The sequence below is a fragment of the Paramisgurnus dabryanus genome, chromosome 7, assembly GCF_030506205.2.
Source record: "Paramisgurnus dabryanus chromosome 7, PD_genome_1.1, whole genome shotgun sequence".
NCBI lineage: Eukaryota > Metazoa > Chordata > Actinopteri > Cypriniformes > Cobitidae > Paramisgurnus > Paramisgurnus dabryanus.
This window is the reverse complement of record NC_133343.1, coordinates 19,463,969-19,488,835: the sequence shown is the minus strand read 5'-3', so window position 1 is coordinate 19,488,835 and position 24,867 is coordinate 19,463,969. Positions and strand designations below refer to the sequence as shown.

The window sequence follows — 24,867 nt, the reverse complement described above, 5'->3', positions numbered from 1 at the left end:
CTTTTCAGCAAGACCACATGCAATGAATTAAGACGCAGCTTTATCAGAGTCATGAGCTGATCCCAAGTGTTTATCTGGAAGCTGTTGGTGTATGTACTGGTGACGTGCTTAGCGACTGTGTAATGCATGCAATATCAACCCTGTGTAAAGCTGACAAAGATGGTTGTTTCTCAGCAGAGATATGTACATTTGTGCCAGCTCAACACATGAAGCAGAAGCATTGAAGCAGTTTCTTGGACAGGGACTAGGCCTTAATTATATTAAGACATTTTAGTTTTTACAAACAAACCACATCTTGTGACAAAACAATGGCACTCATATGTGTTGAGGTATGTCAGTACAAGGCGTTTTTAAATTATCGTAGCTCAAATAAGCATTTTAGCCTGGGACCAGCACAAGCCCTGTCCGGGAAACCGCAAGGTTGTTTCCCCATATCACAGTGGTTCTTAACGTTATTCCTCGAATCCCACTGCTTTGCACATTTTGTATGTCTCTTTTATTTGACAGACTCAGTTCAGTTCATTGAGATCTCTTCTAATGAGCTGATGATTTGAATCAGATGTGTTAAATAAGGGAGACATACAAACTGTGCAGGGCAGTGGGCCTCGAGGAATAATGTTAAGAACCACTGCCATATCAGATGTAGGTTGCTTCAGGTTGAGTTGTGATTTTAAAGTGTAGTTGTGTTCAGAGACGGATTGATCCTCCCATTGTGTTTCTGCATCAATGTTCAGGAACGTGTTGATTGTATATCATCCTCACAGTTGTCCATTGCATCACTAAACATCAATGCATCTGTGAAAATAATATAACCATAAACATTTTTATGTTAGTATTTAAAAGAAACTTGCATCATGAGAATTAATATATAAATGACATCCATACTTAAACAGAACAGTGTGTAAGAGAGATGCATTAAAAAGAGACAGTAACATTATACAAACAACCTCTAACTTCAATGTTAAATAATATGTCGTTTAATAGGTCATTATCAATATCTGAATGAGAAATGAACTGACCTTCTAGCATCTGAAATCTCTGTAACTTGTATGAATCACGTGAGCTACTGTAAGAATGTAATGTACTAATATATTGTTATCTTATCTTAAATATAAAAATATATGTGGGCAATCAAAATCATTCAAAATAATTGCATTTTATAAACTAACGTTACTGATCTGAAGTGTATTTGTAGAACGGACATCACAAATCTAACGTTAGGCGAAAGAGAGCACATTTAGCTTACCTGAAACTGACCACCTTTTCAACACCCGGCATGGCTTCAAGTTACCGGAACATCGTAGTCAAACCATTACTTGGGATTAGGGTGTTCCTCAGTCGGCATCCCGTCCGTTAAAATTGGTAAGAAACAAACATAAAGGCGCTTGAGTGAGCTTTTTAAGTTTAACGCGTCGCCTTCAGCCAGCTGCCTCAACTGCTCATCATATGCAGCCGGAAGTACGTTGACAAAATGGGCGTAATGGCGCCGCCCTTGTTGTCGTGGAAAATAAGGTGAATACAAGGGCTTATAAAGAAGATGATGAGACTACAGAGAGTGGCTGTATAAATGTATGGATAAATGCATCTAAGAAAAGTTCATATGTAGATCTTTAATCATATATTCTTCATGTGTTACATATGTAATCACATAATTTGTAATTAATACATGGCTCGTTGGAATGCTTGATTTTGATTGGCCAGTCACGACATTTGCGGGCTTGTTATTTCCAGATAACAAATGTTCAAAACAACACACGGTAACCTGGATGCTGCAAATTATTTTGACGTACAGTTTAATATTACACAAAAATGTAATATAAATATGTCTTTTTAATAATATATGTTTACATATGATTAAACCAAATGACATTTGAACGTCTTATCATAAAGGAAAACACCACTGTTTTTCAATATTTTACTATTTTCTTACCTCAACTTAGACAAATTAATACATACCTATATTTATTCAATGCGTGCACTTAATCTTTGTACAGCATGTGGTGAATGTGTTAGCATTTAGCCTAGCCCCATTCATTCCTTAGGATCCAAACAGGGATGAATTTAGAAGCCATGCGAGCTGTCGCATTTTACTTGCATCTTGCATTTTAACTATCTAAGTATCCTGTCAACAAACAAATAATATCAACAGTTTACTTAAAGTTGATTTAGTTACAAGTGCCATATGCATTACACAAAATGCATACTTATATGAACACCACAAAGCATCTATCTTTTCCATACACTTCAGGCAATCAAACCGCTGTCCATATTTTCTTGAAGCGAAGTACAGAGGGGGTGTAGTGATAAACAAATATGACTCACTGGGTACCAGATCACCAACAGAGCAAAATTTTCCTCAGTGTTTTATGTTCTTTGTCTCATTGTTAATAACAGTTAGATTCCAGAACATCTCAGTTGGAATGTAATACCATTCTTCACCTCATGTGCCTGAGTGCAAAGCTAGTTAACAACAACAAATTCAACTGGAACAGAAAGCTTGAGGGTTTCCTAATATAACCCATTCAACGTATCTAAACATACCTCCAAAACGAGGGTGCATGACTCATAGGCATTAGATGTTGTAGGAAATCGCTGCCAACCTTAGCAAAAGATAAAGGGGATTATGTGAGTAATGCCAGCAACACCTTACAATGGTGGTGCAACTATTTATAAAAATACCCTCAAAGACACAAACAAAAGTGTGTATTATGTTTGATCACAAAATTTACTATAGTCTGTTAAATTTAGAATCAAGTAGTACAGTTGTAGAAGGACTATAATAGTATTTGACAAAATAAACAATTTGCGGAAAAGAAACAGAGTAAAAGGGAATGTGATCCTATGGCCATCATTAGAGCAAAATCACAGATCCAGGAGTAAGCTTAGATGTGTTTGCCAAATGCCAACTAGTTTCAAACACCTGAGGTCCAGATATGCTCAGCATGAAAATGAAGCCAGTGACCTTGTGCTTACAGGTTCCCACGGCACACAGAGGCATTCTGATGAAATGGGCTTAACCAAGAAAGAGGATGGAGTGTAATTAAATCACATCTCCTGAGGGGAGCCCACAGCCAGCGATCGATGGTGGGAAAGAGTATTGCAATTCACACAGTACGGCAGCATTTAAACATGCTAAGCTCAGGTTTACTTGCTCAGTTTAATGGAAGCAAAATGCAAGCACTTGCGAGGGGGCACTTTAATATTAATATACATTATGAACCATACATTATGAACAAGACTTTGCTGCTGTACCATGGCTGCAAGAGGCGCAGTAATATTACGCAGTGCCTGAAAATAGTCCCCTGCTATTGAAAGTTACCAAGGGGACTATTTTCAGGCGCTGCATAATATCATTGCACCTCCTGCAGCCATGGTACCGCAGCAAAGTTTTTGATTATTACACCAGAAAAAGAGAGTATAGTTCCTAGCCATATCGGCCTAGAAAATCGCAACATTTAAATTTCTGTCAGTCTTAGTACACAATGTAACTTCAGAACAGTCAAGTTTTAAATAGGAAAAATAATATCGAAACTATTTTTTTTAACGTGATGCTAATGGTCTAATCAGATTCAATGGATTATGCTAAGCTATGCTAAAAGTGGTACTACCAGACCCGGAGATCGGCTGAATGGATTCCAAAACGGTAAAATACAAACATTTAACTCTAGAGGAAATAGAAATTGAGCATATTTTCAAAAAAAGTGGAGTGTCCCTTTAAGCACCTGACCCTTTAAAGGTCTCTGCATGGCCCTGGCAAAACAATTGGCAAAACATTGTCCCAGTGAGGATGGGACTCAAAATCCTACAAATGATGATATATAGATTGATGGGATCCTCTGCGACAGAATAACAAGCAGAAGTTATTCATGAGGTGACTCACACTGCACACCTCACAGATAAACAGATATTGGACTTGAAACATAATTATGTCATGTCCATTTACAGTTATGCAATGTCAAGTTGCACACTTAATGTAAAAATATAAGTAACGTATATGTAACACCATTAGATTGATATTATTTGAAGAGAGTTGCTGAAATCCTTTCAACGCAATTGAAAGTCCTTCAAAAGCACATTCACCACCTTGCACTCATTTGAGGATGGCTTAGCTGTCCTCAGGTCAGGCATGGCACAAATAAAACAGATAAATTAATAAACAGAAAAGGGAAAATGGAGCAATCGTCCCAAAGGTCCTTTAGTTTCTGGGACGTATGTCAACATTGCTACACCATGCCGAGGAGGTACAAAAGCAAAATCACATAATGAATGTTTATTATGAAGCACAGCAGGACACGCTCATTTCTGCCTATAATGTTAAGAGCCTGCAGCAGAGAGTTGAGAAAAAGTGGTTTCCACGTGAGAAGAGGAGATCACTGTGTCACTTGAACAAGAGCACCTCCAGCCACTAACAAGGCCCATATGGCCACTCACAGAAAAAGGTTTTCATGCCCTCCACCATTAATGGCTTGTGGCATTTTTGTGTTTTAAGAGAGAAGGAAGTTATTGAAGTTATTGTCACTTAGGCAATAGAGATTGTATGTGAGCCAGTCTGTGGAAACCCAGCTACAGACTTTTTTTATTTACTATTTTCTACACTGTCAGAATTTTTTGTAGTAGGTTTTTGCAAAAACACCATATTTTGAGCAAAAAGCAGAGATAATTCCATTTTTGTGACGGACTTTTCATAGAGATCACATTCAGAGCGATCTTTAAAACAGACACGGACATGCAGCAGCTTGCCATAGGGCAATACTTCCGGGTTTAAAAAGTTGCGGAAGGGCGCCACCTGGTGGATAATAGCGGTATTGTGGAAAGACGGAAAATCTCGTCATTGGCGGGGAAGCGTTTTCTCTTAATTGACGAGATATCTCGTCAATGGCGGGGAAAGAGTTAATATCTTAAGGGGCTTATCAAACATCTGGCGCAATGCGCCGCAAGGCATGATGCATTTGTTTTTTGGTAGTTTCAGCCCGATGAAAGTTATCACTTTCACGTCATGGGCCACGTTATTTAGCAAATGCATTAGGCTAGCACCAATTTGTGCGCTCATGGTCGTGCTGGTCTGGAAACGAGGGGCCCTATTTTAACAATCTAAGCACATGGTCTAAAGCACTTGTCGCAAGCGCACACTTAGGTTGTGTCTGAATCCACTTTTGCAAATTTAATGACAGGAAAAATGGTTTGTTCGCCTGGCGCACAGTCTAAAAGGGTTGTACCTATTCTTGTAATGTGTACGATGAGACTCTCATTGGTTTATTAAATGTTAGCAAAACACGCCCATTACTCAATACAAGAATAGAAAGAAACAACCCTTTTAGACATTTAACTAGCAAAAGTGCACTTGGACAGAGTACTGCCATGTCAAAAGATTGAAATAAATCTGAAATCACTGGTTCAAACCAAATTCTGATGCTCCTAATCCCATAATTGGATTATGAGATTTAGGCTTGGTTTTTATTGACAGGGTCACATTTTAGTAGGTTGGTACAGTACTGTATTTATTATCTTGAATGTTTCATACTGGGACAAATAATAACTAGCAACTCAAAATCATAAAAAAGTAACTACATGGTCCTTCAGTTCAGGAACTAAATCAAAACAGATCCTTAGCAGTATGATTACATCCTATAAGATGCTATAAATGTTCTAATGTCACAAGACTCCTTGAAAACCTAAACAGGCAGCCATGCAAGAGATTAATATTAGACAAATGTCTCTTGGTGCTACCCGGAGGGTGTCTAGGCATCCCAGAATGCCTTGCACTGGCCTATTTTGTTATTTCTGGTGGCCCTGCATTTTGACAGCACATGGTGAAAAATTATACTCTCAATTAAGGAAAACCTGTTTAAACATTTAAACAGTCTAAAGCAGAGCTACACTGTCCAGCTGAAACGGCAATGAAAGAAGAAAACTAAAAACTCGAAAGCAATTGCTTTTGCTGATCCAGTGTTTGTCTCATTCTCATTTATAACAAATGTATTTTATTTGAGTTTCCCTTCTCAGGTCCAGGTGCAGAGGACAAAATACGCATCAGCCAAAATGAACCACTGTAACTAGAAATCACATCCACCCTGTTGGGATATGACTCAGTGAATATATTCATTCATATTCAGCAAAGCCATTAAGTCAGAGAGTGTAATACAGTTACAGACACTTTATCTGTGTTAAAAGAAAGTTTTCTTTTAAAGGGTAGGCTACCTATTGTGCAAAATCCACTTGTTTGCACATAAATGTGTGTTGGCAGTGTGTGAACACAATCACCCTACAATGAAAAAAATCCACCCAGTCCTTATTTTTTAATCACAATTAAACTGAGGCAATTTCATTAGACATGCTTTTTCGTTTCACTTGTTAATGTGACATCACACTCATAAAGCCCCACCCACAGCCACTGACTGACAGTCTTCTGCCTTCAGTGAGTTGTACGCTGTCCACCATATCTCAATTCATGAATATCAGCTGACATAACTCACATCTTAAACTTGTCTTCCTCCATTTTGAGTACCTGAAGTGGTCGCAAAAGAACTAGAAGCTATATCTTCAATATGTTGTGAGCATCAAAATGGGGACGATTGCTATTTTTACAACACTAAGAAGGCTCGACACAACATAATACTTTGCTCGAAGTATCACCTGTGTCTCTACACGTGAACTCGAGCATTGAGAACATTGTTTGTGTACACAAAGTTTACTAAAAAGAAGCTTTTGAACGACTGACTTCAGTTGTTTTGGCGTCCGCTCGCCGCCATGTTCCCAGTCAAGATGTATTGATCCCCGAATGCGAAGTAAGGAGGCAGGAGAGTAAAGATGGATAGCTTCTAAAGCATAGTTCCATATAAATGCACGGATCATTCGTTGTTTTGTGGAAAGTGTAAAACAATATTGACCTTCTAGTTGAAAAAGGAGCCTCATATAAGATTCATTCATTCGCATTCGGAGATCGATTCTTTGTGTCTGGCAAAGATGGCGAGCAGACACCATAACAGCCAAAGTCAGTTGTTCAAAACCTTTCTTTTTAGTAAACTCTGTGTACACAAACAATGTTCTCAATGCTCGCGGGCATGTGTAGAGATCCAGGTGATACTTCGAGCAAAGTTTCAATTTGTGTCGTGCCTTCTTAGTGTTGTAACAATAGTGGACAGCGCTGGTAGAACGCATCAGGGACCGAGTATGATGCATACACGATCCCTGATGCGTTCTTCCACACCCTAACCAAGATATTTTTTTTAAAGTAGCATTTCTTTTCATGACAGTCGAGGTGCGAAATGTTGTCTTTCGTAGCCATTTCCTGTATCCGTAAGAATCATAGAGGCTGTTTACACTTGGCATTAACATGCGTTTTCGTCGATCGGATCACAAGTTAAACGGTGTTCAAAACGTTTTGAACGCGTCCACTTTCGACCACTTTCAACCACATCCAGAGGTAGTCGAAACCACTTTCGATCGGATCGCTTTGGAGTTGCAGAACGCAATGTGGTTGAATGTGTTCGAACAGTCACACGCGACCGCCTTCTCTCCGCCCATTTATCTAATCTGAGGTATTAAACACAAATTTTAAGTCTTTTTTTGACTTCTGCCGTGAACATACGGTGAACAGCGCTATTTTTAGCCTTTTATTGATAAAACTACTGCGGGTGTTCTCCGTAGTTCCGTTTTGAAAGCGTGAAAGTTGCGCGATCCTATTTCATCAATTGCGCTGAAAATTCAGAGAAAGCTCTAACATACACCTGTACAAAACTCTGTCCAGCATGTTTACTTGCTAAACAAGCAGTGGACTCCGACATAATATTAGTTTGCGTCCATATAAACTCATAATTACTCCCGCTCGCGTTTGAATGACAGCAGAGAGACTCGCCCACCGTCTCACAGACCACCCCCTCACAGTATTCAGGACAGAAGTGGTCGAAAGTGGACAAAAGAGACGGATTTAAATACCAGGTGTAAACGTAATGTGTCTCTCTCGTCCACTTGTGATCCGATCGATGAAAACACATCTTAATACCAAGTGTAAACAGCCCCATAGACAGTAAAAGATAAGAAATCCGTAAAACGTAGCAAGCTAGCCAATGCTTGTCAGTAGCCTACAGTTACTCAAGATGTTGACAGGCAACTGGAATGACGTAAAAGGTCACATGACTGATATTTATGAATAGTGAGGTACATTGTCTCAGAATGAAAAGCACTCACTATCTATGTTGGGAGTGAGGGAAGTAGCTCATTTGCATTTAAAGCTACAGCATTTTTGCTCCCACCTAAATAAAGGCATTTTGGACATGCTATAATAAATGATCTGAGGGGTATTTTGAGCAGAAACTTCACAGCCACATTATGGAAACACCTGAGACTTATATAACATATTGTAAAAATGGGCATTATGAGTGCCCTTTAAATGTTTTTAATAGGGTAATTATAGTTCATTTTTGATTGGTCAGTTCCAAAAATAGCTACACTGACCTCAAATTACAGACCCTTGGTATTTTGGCAAATTTGAGCATAGTTTGAGGCATTGTTGAGATCTCTACTCTAGAGAAACATATCTGATTGTGGCCATTTTGCTGGAGAATAAGCTTACAAATTATCCGAAGTCTCCAGTTGCGCTCCATGTAATCTTACTGCTCTCTATGAGAATCATTTGAGCCATTACGAGAAATCTTATTTGTGTTTTTTCTTTCCTGTGGTGATGCAGGACCAACCAGAGTTGACGTCATCACAAAGACCGATTTGCAATGGTTTTTCCACAAAGCAGGACAAAATGAGTGGACCCCGGTATGTTTCTTCTGTGAATCAATGGCGCTGGTACAGTCAGGAGGAAGTGCTTGGGTTTGTACTGCAGTAAGGCTGGTGAGATGAACAGAGAGAATGTTTTATTTGTGACTTCACACAGAGAAGCCTGCCTGAGTGGGCTGACAAGCGCTCATGCTACACAGAGTTGCCATGGAAACTGCAGGCTATGGAGGAGAAAGTGCAAGACAGAGGATATGAATTAAGTTCTGTCATTTTATCATCTACTGTTGACTACAGCGTGTATGTCACGGAAATGGTAACAAGACAATAAGCGTACTTACTACTTAATCTTCTGGTTAAATCGTGTTATATTGGCTATATTTCATTGCCACTGTACATAATATTAATTTACTGTACAAGTATTTTCTAAGCTAAGTATTTTGTTTCTCTCAGTAAGGCTCAGGTACCCCCGTTTCAACACCACGTTCCTTTGTTACACGTGATATAATTTAACGTTATTATTACTAATATTATCACAATGGCCATTATTACAATGATTCATGTTACACTAAATATAAGCCATATTGTGTGCAATAAACAGAATTATAGTGTATTAGTTTCCTTCTGTTAATAAGACACATTCTTGTATTTCAAGTTTTGACTGCTCTGGTGGAAATTAAAGACACAATATGTACATTTTTTGCATTACAATATTGTTTTATTCACAAACTGTATGTACTTACATTATCCCATCGCAGTTTTAACCAATGTTACGACCCTGTTTAAAGCATCTCTTATGGTTTTATGTCCTCGGGTTCTGCTTTTGCTACCATAGAAACCACAGGTGTGTTTGACTTCATGTGGCACTGCAAAGACCGATCAGCATGTGACATCAAAGTATTGCGAGAGCAATTCATAAGCAGTACTGTTATGTCACTCTTACAATACTTTTATGCCATCAGCCAGGCAATCTGGGAAGTGCCGTGTGCGCAGGAAATACAACACGCTGCATCTATTAAGGCACACTTTGGGATTACATTATAATGTAATGGTTATAGAAATTATTTCATAAATTACGCCATTCATGAACATGATTTGTGAGTCCTGTCGGATCGATTCCTATTGACAGTGAAGGTAAAGACGGCAACTCCCATTGTTCTACATTCTTTTACAGCGTCATCAAGCTACGACATTGTTGTCATTTAGCGACCTCTAGTGACAAAAATGACATACTGTGGCTTTTTTTAATGCAAGAGATTGTTCAAGACTGACAGCACTGAACTTCCTTCCTTTTTGTTTGTTGTCCTTGTTTTTTTTATTGGTTTAAAAAGCCATTCAAAACTTTCCATGTATAGTGAAGCTAAACTATCCCTGGTACATTCTAGATGGAAATCACTGTGGAATAGATGTGGATTACTTATGGCTGTACACAATAAAAAAATGTCTATGCTTTTAAGATAAAAAAAATTATCACTGCCAGATATCAAACAAAGGCAGATCCCATATCAAACAAAAATAAATTATTATATGTAATATATGCCAATACTTTACATGTCTTCAAAACCTCCCATTAAGACTGGACTGTGCTTTATACATTTTTCTATTTCTATTAGGGTAGATTATAGTGCTTCAATGTACACTGTTTGATTGATCGTCCTTTTATTTCAGATTATATAAATGTTACAGTAATGTACCTGACTGAAACACTTCAAAATGTAGCCATGGCTCCATCTACTGCACAGAAACAGACTGATATGACTGCAGTGTTATATGGTGCTCACTAGTGTGTATATGTACTGTAGTATTCTAACAGACCAAATACAACGATGCAACTAAAATAAAGCATTGAAAGAGGATTTCATTCGCCCATTATTTACATACTGTAGTAAATGGTTGGGTAGGCACACCGAGGACATAGAATATAGCTGTAAAAGCCTATAGATTTCATAAGAGGATAGAGGTGGAGTAGATCTTCATTAATCAATGTGACATACTTGATTCAATTACAATTCATTTAAGTCATCCTCTGACTTTTATTAAACGTATAGGGATTTATCATTTCGCTAAATGCTTATCAATATTGCAAATATGAGAGCAGGGATGAATTACAAAAACTTTCCTTACTTTCTGACGTTTCTCACTTAAAAGCATGACCATGCTTTTTTTACATGAGGTGACCACAAATGGTATATAAATATGCTAAAAGATTATTATAATAAATGGGCCCAGTATGCTCTGTTTGGTCCTATTCTCTTATCTACATTGGCCTATACAGATGTGAAGTTGAGATCATTATTAAACATCTTTAGCAGGAATTATTTATTCACCCTGTAACATAATTTTAAAAAGTAAATATAATTTTAAAGGTCCTTCTCAACTTGTTCCTGTAGCAGCTTGTAGTGGTAAAGCATAGCACTGGCATTGCCAGGATCTGAGTCTGAAACCCAGGAAGCATGATGTTTATGTACTGATAACATGCTATGAATTACTTTGGAATCAAAGAATATGCCAAATGTATAATTGTAATTGATAAACAATACTGTTATTGCCTGTTCAGACATGCCTTCTGTTTCAAAAATATATTATAAACATGACATTTAGGGAAACGCTTCTAAATCTGAATATTAACCAAAAGCAAATATCATCATGTTTGATATTTAAAACACTTACTTCACCTTTTAAACTACCCTGCACCAATGAGAAAGGAAGAATACAAAAGAGAATTCCTAAATATTTAAAAGACATTCGTCTAAAGAGAGCAAACTGAGACTTCCTGCTTCTCTGGTTTGTATTCTAAAAAGATCCTAGTGGTACACTCTCAGAAAAAAAAGGTACAGAAGTTGTCGCACCTTTAAGTACAAAAGTATTTTTTGAAAAGCCGCCCCAGTGACAACTTTTGTACCTTCTTATACCTTATATAAGACTGTAGGGTAATAATTTTGTATGAGTTTCCAACAGCTCAAACGGTGCCAAAACATCAATATCTTCAATCAAAAGATCAATATCTTCAATCAAAAGATTTTAATAAGAACCCTACACTCTTAAAAAGAAAGGTGCTTAAAATAATCTTCACAGCCATGCAAAAGAAGAAACATTTTTTGGTTCCTCAAATAACCATTCAGTAAAAGATTCAATGAGGAACCATTTCTTTACCCTTTTATAGAACCTTTTTCACCACCAAGAACCTTTTGTGATACAGAAAAGTTCCTCGGATGTTAAAGGTTCTTTATGGACCCATTCAGCCAAAAATGGTTCTTCTACTGCATCGTAAAGCACCTTTATTTTTTAAGAGTGTAAGAAACATTTCTCAAACAGTCATTTTATTTTTCTATACTCTTACTGCATTTGGACATTTTTTTGTATTTCTTTAAAGTAAATTTAGGAGACACCTCTTTTTTTTTTATTGTTGCGAGCAAAAATCCTTGATCTTAAGGCACGTTTTCTAAAAAAATGCGATGGAATATGCAGGATACTTATGAAATTTTATGCAATGAAATTGTGGGAACTTGCAAAAATTGCGGTAACTTGCAAAAAACTGCGTGAATTTGCAAAAACTATTTGCAGCTTTTGCAACTTTTCAGTGATGTTCACGTCACATAATCGCGTCACTTCATAACATTCCCATGGCAACAGGGGACATGGCTGCGCTTGTGTGAAGTAAATGCAAAATTTTTCAACTTTCTGCTAAGATAAATGTGATTTTGATATATGCGATATGTGATTATGAAATCGTGCAAGCCCTGCATATTTTGCGCACAGAAAATCTGCAATTTATGCTGCGAAAGTGCGGGATATTTTTAAAAAATGCGGCCCCTGCATAAATATGTGGACTTTGGCTGATTAATCGTTGAATTATGCGATTGCATAATCGCGTTTTTCTGATATTCATTCACAGGCTTTAGTCCTTACTCTGTAAAAAATTACAAACCCTGAGCGTTTAGTTGATCTCATTATCATCTGTAATCCAGCCGACATTAAGCCTTGTGAATATTATCAGATGCCTCTGGATGATCAAATATTTTGCAGTTGGATATACATATAATTAGATGAGGAAAACACAAAAGGATCTTTGTAAACACGCAGGGAAAAGAATGTTAGAAAAGATCTGATTGCCAGTGACAATGTACAGCCAAGATGTGGAGGTAAACAGTACATTGCAGATAATTACATACATTGCTGAGAAAGAGCTGGACAGTGTCAGTTTGTGACACCATCTGACCAGCAGGTTAAAGTTATGGGGAATGTAGTCAAAACTACAGAGTCAAAGCCTGTTCTGAGAATATGCAATGAGTTTGCGGATTCTGAAAAGATCCATGAATATATGAGTAATACGTGATCAGTCCTGCAGAAGTGTGAATCTTCACAGGTCATGCATTGCAGTCTGAATACAAATGATAAAACAAAGCAACAGATAAATATACAGTATAAATGGTTTTGGGGGGGGGGGGGTGATTAGGAACCACTGTGTATTCCAGTCACATGTCCCCCTCCATATCTCTTCTCTCCTCCTACGACCAGCCTGGCTCCAGAGTTTTAATAAGAAGCTGGGAATTAGAAGATGGTGGGTTGCTTTGCCTTGGTACAGTCAGGCTTGACACAAATCCTTAACTATTAGTCTGTGCGTGTCGGTCAGGCTCAAGTATATTTACTGTAAGTTCAGTACATTCAGTATATACACTCATAAATGTAGAGTCGTGATTTGGAAAATGTTAACTTAAGCCTAATAGCATTGAAGGCATACTATCCCACCCTCCCTGCGAATCACCATTCAAAGCCACGCCTCCTCTTAAACAACGTATTTGGATTACGTCATGCGTCATTCACGGGTAAAAGAAAAAAAGTTAGGTTGTTCAGTTTGCATGCCATTACTGCTCTGTCTGCACAGTGTACATGAACACGAAGATGACTTATGATGTCTGAATGAACAGGCTGTGCAGTGGTACATGCTGTGAGTGACAAGGAACACATAGGCCTACAATCATAACATTTGAGCTGTAAAACTCTAGTCAACTAAAAAAAACATGAGAAATTACTTTTACATTTATTCATTTAGCTAGCAGATGTTTTTATGTAACAGACTTACAAATGAGAGAGCATTTAACACTGTGTCAGTGAACTAACAGTAAACAAAGCCATGTTTACAAGTAGGAAATAGCTATAATAGCTTATGAACAGCATAGTACACACTGCAATCCCAAGACAAACAAATTCTGTACAGGAATTCTCTGTATTTTGGCGAAAAATCAGATTAGATATAATGAAATATGATTACAAATACTGCCCTGGAGAGAAAAATGAACTAAAAGCATAAATGACAGCAACGTTGACCAACGGTGGTGCTGAATTTTGGATGCCAGCGACAGGAACATTATGAAAATGGACTGACTAATTGCCGAGTTAGCAACTCACCCACTCGTCCATCACCACTTTCGATCACATCAGAAATGAAAGGAGCATGAAATTACTTGATTTCTTGAAATCTGTGAGTCATTTTTTGGTGACCACTCAGCTTAAATTAAAGACACACCTCAATGCATACAAGACTCATAAGACCTAAAGTGTTCTCCATCTGATGACTACTGGCTTGAAAAGGTGCGCACAGACAAATACCACCGTAGTGTTAGTAAGGAATAATTGATAATGCCATTACAACGCAGGTATGCTTTTTTCAAATAATTTGAAGGACCGGGGTCAATTATTCCACTTATACTACACCAGTGGCGGCTCGTGACTGCTCATCCGAGGGGCGCAAATTCAAAATATGTGTTCAGAGTGTCGTGTGTTGCTCGTGTTTTTAAAATATGTGTTTGTTGCGTCATGTGAACCATGTGCATCTTGTGTTTTGTCAAAAAAAGTGCCTGCTGCACACGCGTCAAAACTGTTTATGATAAAAGAGACGCTCACGTTCACAAAATACTCGCTAACCTTACGAAAAAGTAGTATACTTCAAGTTAATTTTATTAAGTATACTTAAGAAATGTTGGAGTATAGTTTTAAGTATACTTTATGTAGTAAGTGTACTAACATTTATGTTCTAGTAGTATACTTGTAAGTGTACTGCTTGAATACCGCTTGGGACTAAATTGGCCCACTTTTAGTATATCAAATTTTGTGCTGCAGGTATACTTCCAAATGTTCTTTTAATATACTTTTAGTTAACTAGTAGTTTACTAGTCATATACTGAAAGTGTACATGCAAGTGTTCTGTTAGTGTACTATTAGTAAACTAGAAGGTTACTTATTGTATACTGCTTGTGTAACAAAGCACTTTGACACTGTGTTTTTTCCAACTGCAGGTTTTTATTAAACACACTCATATTCCAACAGGCAAGGTCAAACAACAGCAAACACAGCAATGTAGGGCAGGTCAATCTCGTAGTCATGAAACAGGCAAAAGGGTCAGGGCAGGCAACAAACATACTCATAAACCGGGTAAAACAGATAAAGATAAATAAATACAGATAGATATGCAGGCAGGCAAACCCCTCAGCAATGACAGCCGGTACAAATCAAGACTTTGCACTGACTGAATGTTTCCAGGGAGTTTATATAGGCTGTCCAATGAGTTTCAGGTGGCAGAGTAATCAGTCCAGGTATGCGGGATTATGGGAAATGGAGTCCAGAAAGAAAGTTAATATTCAGGGGATTCAGCCATATATATACAACCTCAAATCAGAAAAAGTTGGGACACTGTAGAAATTGTGAGTAAAAAGGAATGGAATAATTTACAAATCTCATAAACTTATATTTTATTCACAATAGAATATAGATAACATTTCAAATGTTGAAAGTGAGTATATAATATATATTTATAATTTTTTTATTTATTATTTTTGTTTGATTAGCTCACTGATAGCATACGAAAGATTTAGCTTCAAATTGAAAGTACAATTAAAAGGTATATGTTAACTATAAAAATTTAAGTATTGTACATTAAGTGCAATACTTAAAGTACAATCCGGTGCTACCGGAAGATATTTATTTTCGTTAATAAAGTTTTAAATATGGATATTTCTACAACAACACCACGCGGATTACCCTCAGAAGACCTTTGTTTATCATCCTGGAGCCGTTTGGATTTAATTTGTGAAGGATGGACGCACTTTTTTTGGACTTGAAGGTCGTGGACTATGGGTGGACCCCGTAACATTACATTTAATCAACTGAAAGATCTAAAACATTTTCTAAAATACCCGAAAATGTGTTTTTCTGAAAAACGATGGACATATGCAACTCGGACAGCTTGGGGGTGAGTAAATCATGGGTTTAATATAATTTTTGGCCGAACTATCCCTTTAAACGCGTCTGCAGCAGGCACTTATTTTGACAAGACACGTGATGCACATAGGATCACGCAGAACACACATGACGGGCTACATACATGTTGTGACGAACTTCGCATCGAGTGCCCTGGAAAAAAGAAGTCACCGGCCACCATTGTACTACAATGTAAAAAATGCAGAATGAAACAACTTGGTATTGCAAGTAAATTCAACATACAATTTTAAGTTTAACTCCAATCAGACGTGATCATCTCTAAGATCAGAAATCTTTATGTGTAAACTTTAGAAATAGTGGCTCTAGTGTGTCTTATACTGTAGTCCATTAAAATACATTTGGCGAATAGAGCAAAGAAAAACGATGTAACTTTTTATGTGGTGTAACTTTGAGTGCACTCGTTAGTGCATACACGGAGAGACACGTTTAAAAAAGCAAGCGAACATAAAATCTTTCTATTCTTGACAGGGCACATACAAACAAAATGATCTCCAGAGTATTCTTTTTCTAATAAAAACATTTATTTATGTCTTAAGTGTATAGATTAGGCAGAAACCAGTCTGTGCTTCTCTTAAAGAGACAGTAACCTCAATTAACCTACTTAAGTCTGTGTCATTAATGTCAATTAGACAACCCAAGACAAAGAAAAAATCACTTCAGTAGCTCTAAAAAATTATAATTTTATTTAATTTATACAATAAAGACAGTGTTATTATTCATGATTCGATTTCTGTACCTAATGCTAATTTTTAGACCTTACTTAATGTGCAACTTTGTTCTTTTTATAAATGTTTGTAATTTTTATATATATAAGAACTTTGATGTGAAATGATTCGATCCGTGCCTCAAAAACTGTAATGTGATCGGAACCGTGAGATTTGTGATCTGTCACACCCCTACACAAAACAAAACATTTAGTAACAAATACAACTACAAACATCAAATGGCTAATACTTAATTGCAGTTATTATTTTAAAGCAATGTAAGAAATGCTATTTATGAAACTTTGATGTAAATAATCAAAGTTAGTCATTTAGTCATTTCATTACAATTATGTTATAGTATTTGTTTTAAAATTGTTGAAAGGCCCAAATGTTTAAATAAATGGTGTGTCTGTGTCCCTTCTTGAACTGGACTAAAAACATCCCCAGAGACCGAACCTCCATTCCTTTCAAAGATCCACCACAATGCACTGATCCCATTACTGTACAGCTACACAGCTAATGCCTTTGCTGCAGGTGGAAAAGTGACTGACTGATTTAGTGGATAAGCATGCTGAATAACTTTTACTCAGCTCCCCAGAAATCTCCATCGGCCATCACTCACCATCCAAACACACAGCAGGGGCCGCTCTCAGCCCGCCAATGCACTACAACACAACTGGAAGCCCCCACTTTCTCTCTCTCTCTCTGTCTCTCTCCACAGAGTAAGCTCTTACACTGCAGACGCCCACACAGCAATGAAATGAAACCTTGGCTGTAGGCTGAAAAGCCGAAATGTTGCAAAACTGCATTTTCTTCCAGTACACAGCAAATCATATACAGTAGAGATGGACAGACAGAAAGGAAATGAGAACCAGAGACAGACTACAGTATATGGTTTACCATTTACAACCATAATGCTGCTCAGGTAGGCCTAAGCAGAATGCAGTGAGTCATGAGTCAAAAAGAAGAAACAACTAGATCGAAAGTGGGTATGTGAATTAAGCACTTTATACCTACAGTGATGATTATTCGGGGGAAATCGTGTAGGTTTTTTCATGACTACCAAACCACAGCACATATCTAATACACAACAGATGGGAAAGTAACACTTCTACAAAGAACTGTTATGTCCAATAAGAAGAGAGCAGATGCATTGCTTTGCTCCTAGTTGTGAAGTCACGTAGTGAGTAAGGCTGTTCCAGCTCTGCAATAATAGGTGATAATTATAATAAAGTGCTAAACCTCCAGCATTCTGCTGTGTATCGATGTGCAAGTGTTTGTGTGTAGGCAGGCCTTTCACACAAAGATGATGCTGCACCATGGAAACCTGTGGAGATATCTGCAGCTAATTATGCAGCGACCCGCTGACAGATATGAAGAGAAAAAAGCACCATGGAATTAAAGTGCCAGCACTGGCTGGCTCCATTCTCCACGCCACTAGAGAGTGAGAAAATGTGTGTTTGTCCGTGCGTGTGTGTGTGTATGCGCAGATAAATAGATAGAGAGACAGACAGACAGAAAGAAAAAATGGTCCCAAACTGTGCCCATTAAAAGGGAACTACTATGCCCTCTGAGGTAATATTATGAACTCTTTAGGTGCAGAGATGTACTTTTAAAAGGGTGCTGCCTCAGTGACAGCCATTGTATTACTGTTTTTTTTTTCTGACAAGCTCCAAAATTCAGTTAAGTTTGTGACAAAAGTATGCAATAATTCATGAGGGTTAGAAACAGCCATAAAGTTTAGACGTGACTCAAAAAACTGTACTTCAGTGGTACAACGTCTACAACTACTTAGGCAAGGATTACGTTTTCTAAATCTAATGTGGATTTATGACGTATTTTGCAGTGATACTGTACACAACTTAAATGATGTGAAATGATATAGCTTTATAATGATATAGGTACTATGATTAAAAAAGCTGAGTTTTTCCATGGGACAAGTGTATGTAGGTCGGGGTGACCTAGTTGACAGAAGACCTACTTTAATCTGATTGGCTTTATCAAGGCAATTCAGCCCTTAGTCTGTTACTTCCTTCAAACCAGGTCTGTTTATGTACAGTATCATCAATCCTCATCTTTCTGACATAAAACCATCATTATACGCTATACAACATACTGAAGCACCCAGTACATCAAAATATTGCAGTATTCAACTGAAATGACTTTCAACTTTACCAAGCACACAAAAAGAGGCACTCATTATTCCAAAAGTGGACAAAAACAAAAAAAATTCCTTTGCTTCTCTTTCAAAGGCGAGAGATAACAGTAGCATAGTTCACTCCTTTGGCCTGTTGCCCATTCAAGATGGAATTAGATGGATTTGTGGAAAAAACATTCCAAAGGTTTGGTGACCTTGTGTTAAGGAACCACGATGAGCCATCAACTTCAAGTTTTTGTACCTGCCTTTATAAAATGTTATACTAACCATGTCATTTTAATGCGTTATATTGTATTGTATTGTAAATTAATCAAATAAATTGAAATTATTTTGTTAAAAGTCAAATAAAAGTGGCATACAATGTTCAAACAACAACTGTATAGCTATCAAATAAGGTGTTATATATTGTCATTAACTTTCTATAAAGATTTAAAGTTATGATTACTATTAACTGCAACTGCAAATCACTGATGACTTCTCTATGTGTTTACAATATCAATCAAACTGGTTTAATATTTCCAGAATGATGCCTCGTGTTGCCATTCATTCTGAGGAGCTGTAGACCTTTTTTTTATATATATAAAAATGACTGCAAACCTGCGTGAAGTGCATATTATGTAAAAGGTACTTGAATTGATTCATACTTCATACAGGGCAGGCTAAAACTGTTCTGTTGAGGCATCCTTCAGGATTGCACATTCATGTATAGCCTACACTATCTATAATCCTGTTATATTTTTGGAAACAATTATTAATTGTAACGTTATGTTTCTGACCATATTACTTAAATTTAATTATTTTAGGGTTATAGATATTATGTAGTAGAAGGTATATCATATATTTATAAACGGCCAAATAAACTCTTCTAAATCAGTGCCAACCTGGACCTGGACTACTGCGCTGGCATTCCCTAAAACTAAGCATCCAAGCCAATCAAATCACGACTTTAATGTTAGAATTTACAGATCAAATTGCGAACAACCATGTTGACTATTGTTACACAGAAAGAGGTCTTCTTTTAAGCATAAAAGGATCGATTATCAATCATATGGATCTGAACGTTCAGGACTCTAAAACCCGCAACATGCGCAAAGCAGTGATGTTGACTTTGAGTAGGCGTACTTTCACATGATCCAGGTGCAGATGTATGAACATATAAAAGTGATTACACTATAAAAGCACTTTAGGAAAGGGCTAAAGAAGCGTGTAAAACATGCACACAGCTCGTACGTACCGCATAGGTCAGTTTGCTCATTTTGGAACCGAACGAACGTGGGTAGATAAAGACGTTTTCCCAAAACGGATTTCGACTCCTTCCCTTTCAAAATCCACTGGAAGTAACAGGAAGGCGATTTGGATCAAAACACGACAGATAAGTCTATGTTATTAACCATCGTGCGTGATTGTAGATCGTATTCTCCATCCTCTCTGCATCGTCGGTGCAATGGCTACGCGCGTGCATACGGCGGTCTGCGGACGGACTCCCACAACGTCAATCAAACAAGTTCACCGGTACTGATGCCCACGCTTCACTCAAGAGTGAGAGGATTGGTTATGAAGTTGCATTATGTCTTAAATTATAATTCTCTCCGACACATTATTCATATCGTTGCACCTCCGGCTCGCGCAGAGTTTGTCTTCAGCACATCTGTTGAGGTTAAATTCGGAAACCTGCGCATTTGCAACAATGATTATTGTGATGTGATGAAGTGACGCATACATGATCCAATGCTGTATAGATACCAAAGCCATTAAATTTCGTTTAAAACAACGTTTTTTTTAAGCATCACTGGTCTGATGGTTATTGTCCCATTTAATGCATGATTTTAGGTTAAACATCAAGCCTTTGCTTTCTTTTCTTTACACTCCTAAAAATAAAGGTTCCTAAAAGGTTATTTGCTGTGAAGAACCTTTCAAGCACCTTCATTTTAATAGTGTAACAAATTAGTCCCAAATCGCCTACTTCCATACTATATAGTACGCATAAACAGTAAGTGAGACAGGTAGTATGTCCGAATTCATCGAATTTTAAAAACAGCAGGCAAAATACCCGGATGACCTACTAAAGAAGGATTTTGAAGTGAGCATTCGATGGACAGTTTCCAATCCCGTGAGCCCCTGGGATAGGAGTAAACTAACGAAGAAGAAGAAGGAGAGGTGTCGTTAACGACTGTTACAGCAGTAACAACATAAACAAACGGCTTTTGTGGAACAAACGTAACTTCCAGTAAACTCCGCAAAGAATGAATAACAGCAAAGTCCTTTTGAAGTTGTTCATTTGATAACAAACTTGATTAACAAAAGTTGATTATCTTCAAATAATAGCTTAAGTGTATCAAAAACTACACCGAGCTAATGTTACGGTGCAAAATGTGTACTCGTCACTTCCCTCGTCTTTAGAAAACTAAAACATTTGTTATTTGTACCAGAGTTTAGCCGCTAACCAGACCAGAGACCGGAAGTTAAGTTCCGTTTAGATGCGTTACCGCAACAGTATAGTAGGTACTTCATCTAATTCAGTATGTAGCCTACCGTAGCATGACGCGTTTTCGGACACAATATCTCTCCAGCAGTTCTGAGTCAGACATTTCTATAGATTCTCCCTTATGTCAACTCATTGCATTTGTCTTTGATTGATTAGACAGTTGTCTCATCTGTGTGTGAAATTAAGAAATGTGCTTCAAAAACACAGCACTAAAGCGCTCTATCATATTCATTATACTGTACTCTGCTATCATTGCCATGGCAACTATAGATCATGCACAAAATACCCAGTGAGTTAAATTCACTTAAAAAACCCTTTCAGCAAGCAAATGTAATTTTGGATCTCATTTCCAACACAAATATATGATTCTGAATTTGTAAAGATGAGACCCTCTAGCATGCATGTGTTTTATTGCATTTACATGTAACATTTAACAGATACCAAAGTGATTTACAGTGCATTATAAGGTATACATTTCATCAGTATGTGGGATCAAACCCATGACCTTTTACACTCTTAACACAATGCTCCACTGACTGAGCTACAAACATATTACATAGTTTATGGATGCAGCACATTTACAATATGTGTACCAGCTACGCTGATTGAGTATTTTCTCTTCAGTCAATACAGCCAATGGTTTTTAAATGCCACAAACCCCATGTGTTTGATGAAAATGATGTCACAGACCAGCATACATTCATAGCACATAGATCAGATCAATAGACCAGAGCGCTAAGCACGTAATAATAGAGCAGACCTAAAAGTTGACAGAACCAAATAAAAACATTTAAGGTCACTGTAGGAGTTTATCCCATGGAAAAAAACTCTCTTTTAAGAAAGTTTGAATGCTGTACTTCAGTATGAATTACTGTACACTTTACTCACAATGATTTTAAAAAAATAAAAACAGACGATAAGATGAGAGAAATACACTTCTGATCATTGATGTGTAGAGTATGTACTGTACGGCAATTGTTAGGAGGTTATCGGACTTAGGAGGAATCTGCTTTATTTTACAGTTGCTTAGCAACAGCCTGGTCTCAGAGAAGTGCAATGCAGAACGAATGAATCTGAAAACTCTTAAAAGATGTTCATTCTCTTTCTGCATTTTGTCCTTGACTTTAGAACAGCTGAATGTTTTTATTTAATAGGCAATGGTCTGTGTTTTTAATGTTTGTTGAATAATGAAAAGAAATGCTATATATGGTTCTTGTAAGCTTTTCGGTTGGAATGTGTTTGCTATAATATAAATGATCATCTGCAAGGATAATTTCCAGAACCATGTTCAAGACATAACAAAGTATATACTGTATAAGTATATTGGCCTTGGGTTTTAGTAAATTATATCTGCAATGAATAAATTACACAGCTGATCTGTTCCTCAATGTGCATTTGCCAGGGTTAAGCTAGTGGTTTTGGATATGGGTGTTAAAGCTAAATCTTAATCTATCAAAAGTTTTGAACCTCTATTTATTGTGTTGTTGTTGAAAGTTCAAAAATGTTCAAAATTGTCAAGTGCCAAGGACAGCACCCATCACTTTACTGTATGTACCCTTAGCGGTGCCAGTTTCTCAAAACTTTACCTATACAGCCATATGTGTTTGTGTATCTTTGTGTACTGCTTTTACACTTTGCTAATATTACATATTCTACTAATATTATAATAATCTGCAGCAGACACACCAGCAGGTCAACCTCTGAATGGCTGAAGAAAAACAAAATGAAGACTTTGGAGTGGCCTAGTCAAAGTCCTGACCTCAATCCTATTAAGATGCTGTGGCATAGCCTTAAAAAGACCATTCATGCTCAAAAACGCTCCAATGTGGCTGAATTGCAACAATATTGCAAAGATGGGTGGACCAAAATTCCTCCACAGTGCTGTTGCAGACGCTTAATTGCAATAAAAAACTTTTTTTTTAAACTGCATGTTGTGTTTACTTTGATTAATATTTATATTAGTTTGATGATCTGAAGTGTGACAAGCATACAAAAAAAAAAATCAGGAAGTGGGCAAACACTTCTTCACACCACTGTCTGTATATCCGAGTGAAACGGCTTTTGAAATGAAAAATGTAGGGCTGGACATTTTGAAGTCATGTTGCTATTTGCTAATCATCTTTTCCCAGAACCCCGCCCACCTGCCATACCATTTGACTGGAAGAGGATTGTTTGGAGGAGGGGAGAAGATTTGCATTTTTTATTAAAGATTATGAGGGCAGATGAATTTTTTAATAATGAAGCTCACAGATAAGTCATAATACCACATAAAATACAACAATATTTAAAATACCACAATATTCCAAAACAATGTCAGTTTTTCAATTTCATTGCAGCTTTAATAATAATTTAAAAAAATATATCACCGAGATCATTATAAATGTACTATACATATGGTTTGTGGATCTGATGTATTTACCTTGACATATCTTATCTAATTATGAATAATAATTTGATCCCAATCATCCTATAGTCCTTTTCCAAAAATGTATTTAACTGAAATATAGTATACTTAAAAACTGAAAATTATATAACAAACATTCACTGAACTTCTGCATACACACTAACATTGTGTATCAGTCTCTCCATTCTGCAAACTTTGACATTACTTTGAAAAAAAAAAACATTCAGTAAATGCAAACAGTATATGCATATTGTGCTATACACATTAGGATATTTTGCCAGTTTCGATATATTGAATAGCATTTAACCTAGCAGACCTAGCATTTAACATTGCCAATCTAATGGAACTAATACATCGTTGCTGTTTGCTTGTCCCACCCAGTGCTTCAAACAGAAGTGCTGTAGGCTACTAATCTCCATATGGCTCCTCTGTTAATAGAGACATAATGAGACATAACAGACAAATCTAAAGCAATGTTTACCAAATCATGTGCTACCCAAGTTATTTATATGATTTTTAATGATGTAATCTCTGATGCTCCTATATGTGTAACAATTTTGCAAAAAACTGCAGAGAGCAAATGTACATTTTTGTCCAGTCTCCAATGTAATCTACATGACTTTCATAGCTCTTTAATTTAAATGTGTTAAACAATTGTTGTATTTTTATCTATTCCATCTCTTTCAGGAGAAATCTACTTAACTGATATTTATATGAAACACAACTCCATTAAATTTCCTGAGTTATGAAAGAGCAAACTCTAAGCAATAATTGAATAGCTAAATAGCTGATACACTACAAACATTTTATGGGTTAAGCTAAAGGTCACCATAGATTTGTGCAAAGCCAGCTGGAAAAGGTTCTTAAACATGTCTTCACAGGACATCATGCTTCAAATCAATATAAACATTACATCAATCTGTTCTTTGTTAGAGAAAAACTAAAGCAATAGATCAATGCTGAGAATTTTTTAAAGGAATCCAGGCTTCAGGGGTTGTCCTTGATGAAGGTAGATACTTTCAAGGTTGTTGCCAAACATTGTTTATACAACATGGAAGAGTGTAGCAATGCAAAAGTGCCATAGCAGCTTAATATTTTAACTACAATGACTCAG

The 24,867-nt window shown here is 37.0% G+C and overlaps 1 protein-coding gene across 1 annotated transcript in view; it reads right to left on the bottom strand.

Moving 5' to 3' along the window:
- The window catches only part of lrrc7 (leucine rich repeat containing 7), a 136,302-nt gene extending 115,815 nt beyond the window's left edge, over nt 1-20,487 (bottom strand). Inside the window, exon 1 of the mRNA XM_065240420.2 lies at nt 20,099-20,487. The gene's annotated coding sequence lies outside the window, so the exon portion shown is untranslated. The remainder of the gene's footprint in view (nt 1-20,098) is intronic.
- Nucleotides 20,488-24,867: the final 4,380 nt, after the last annotated feature.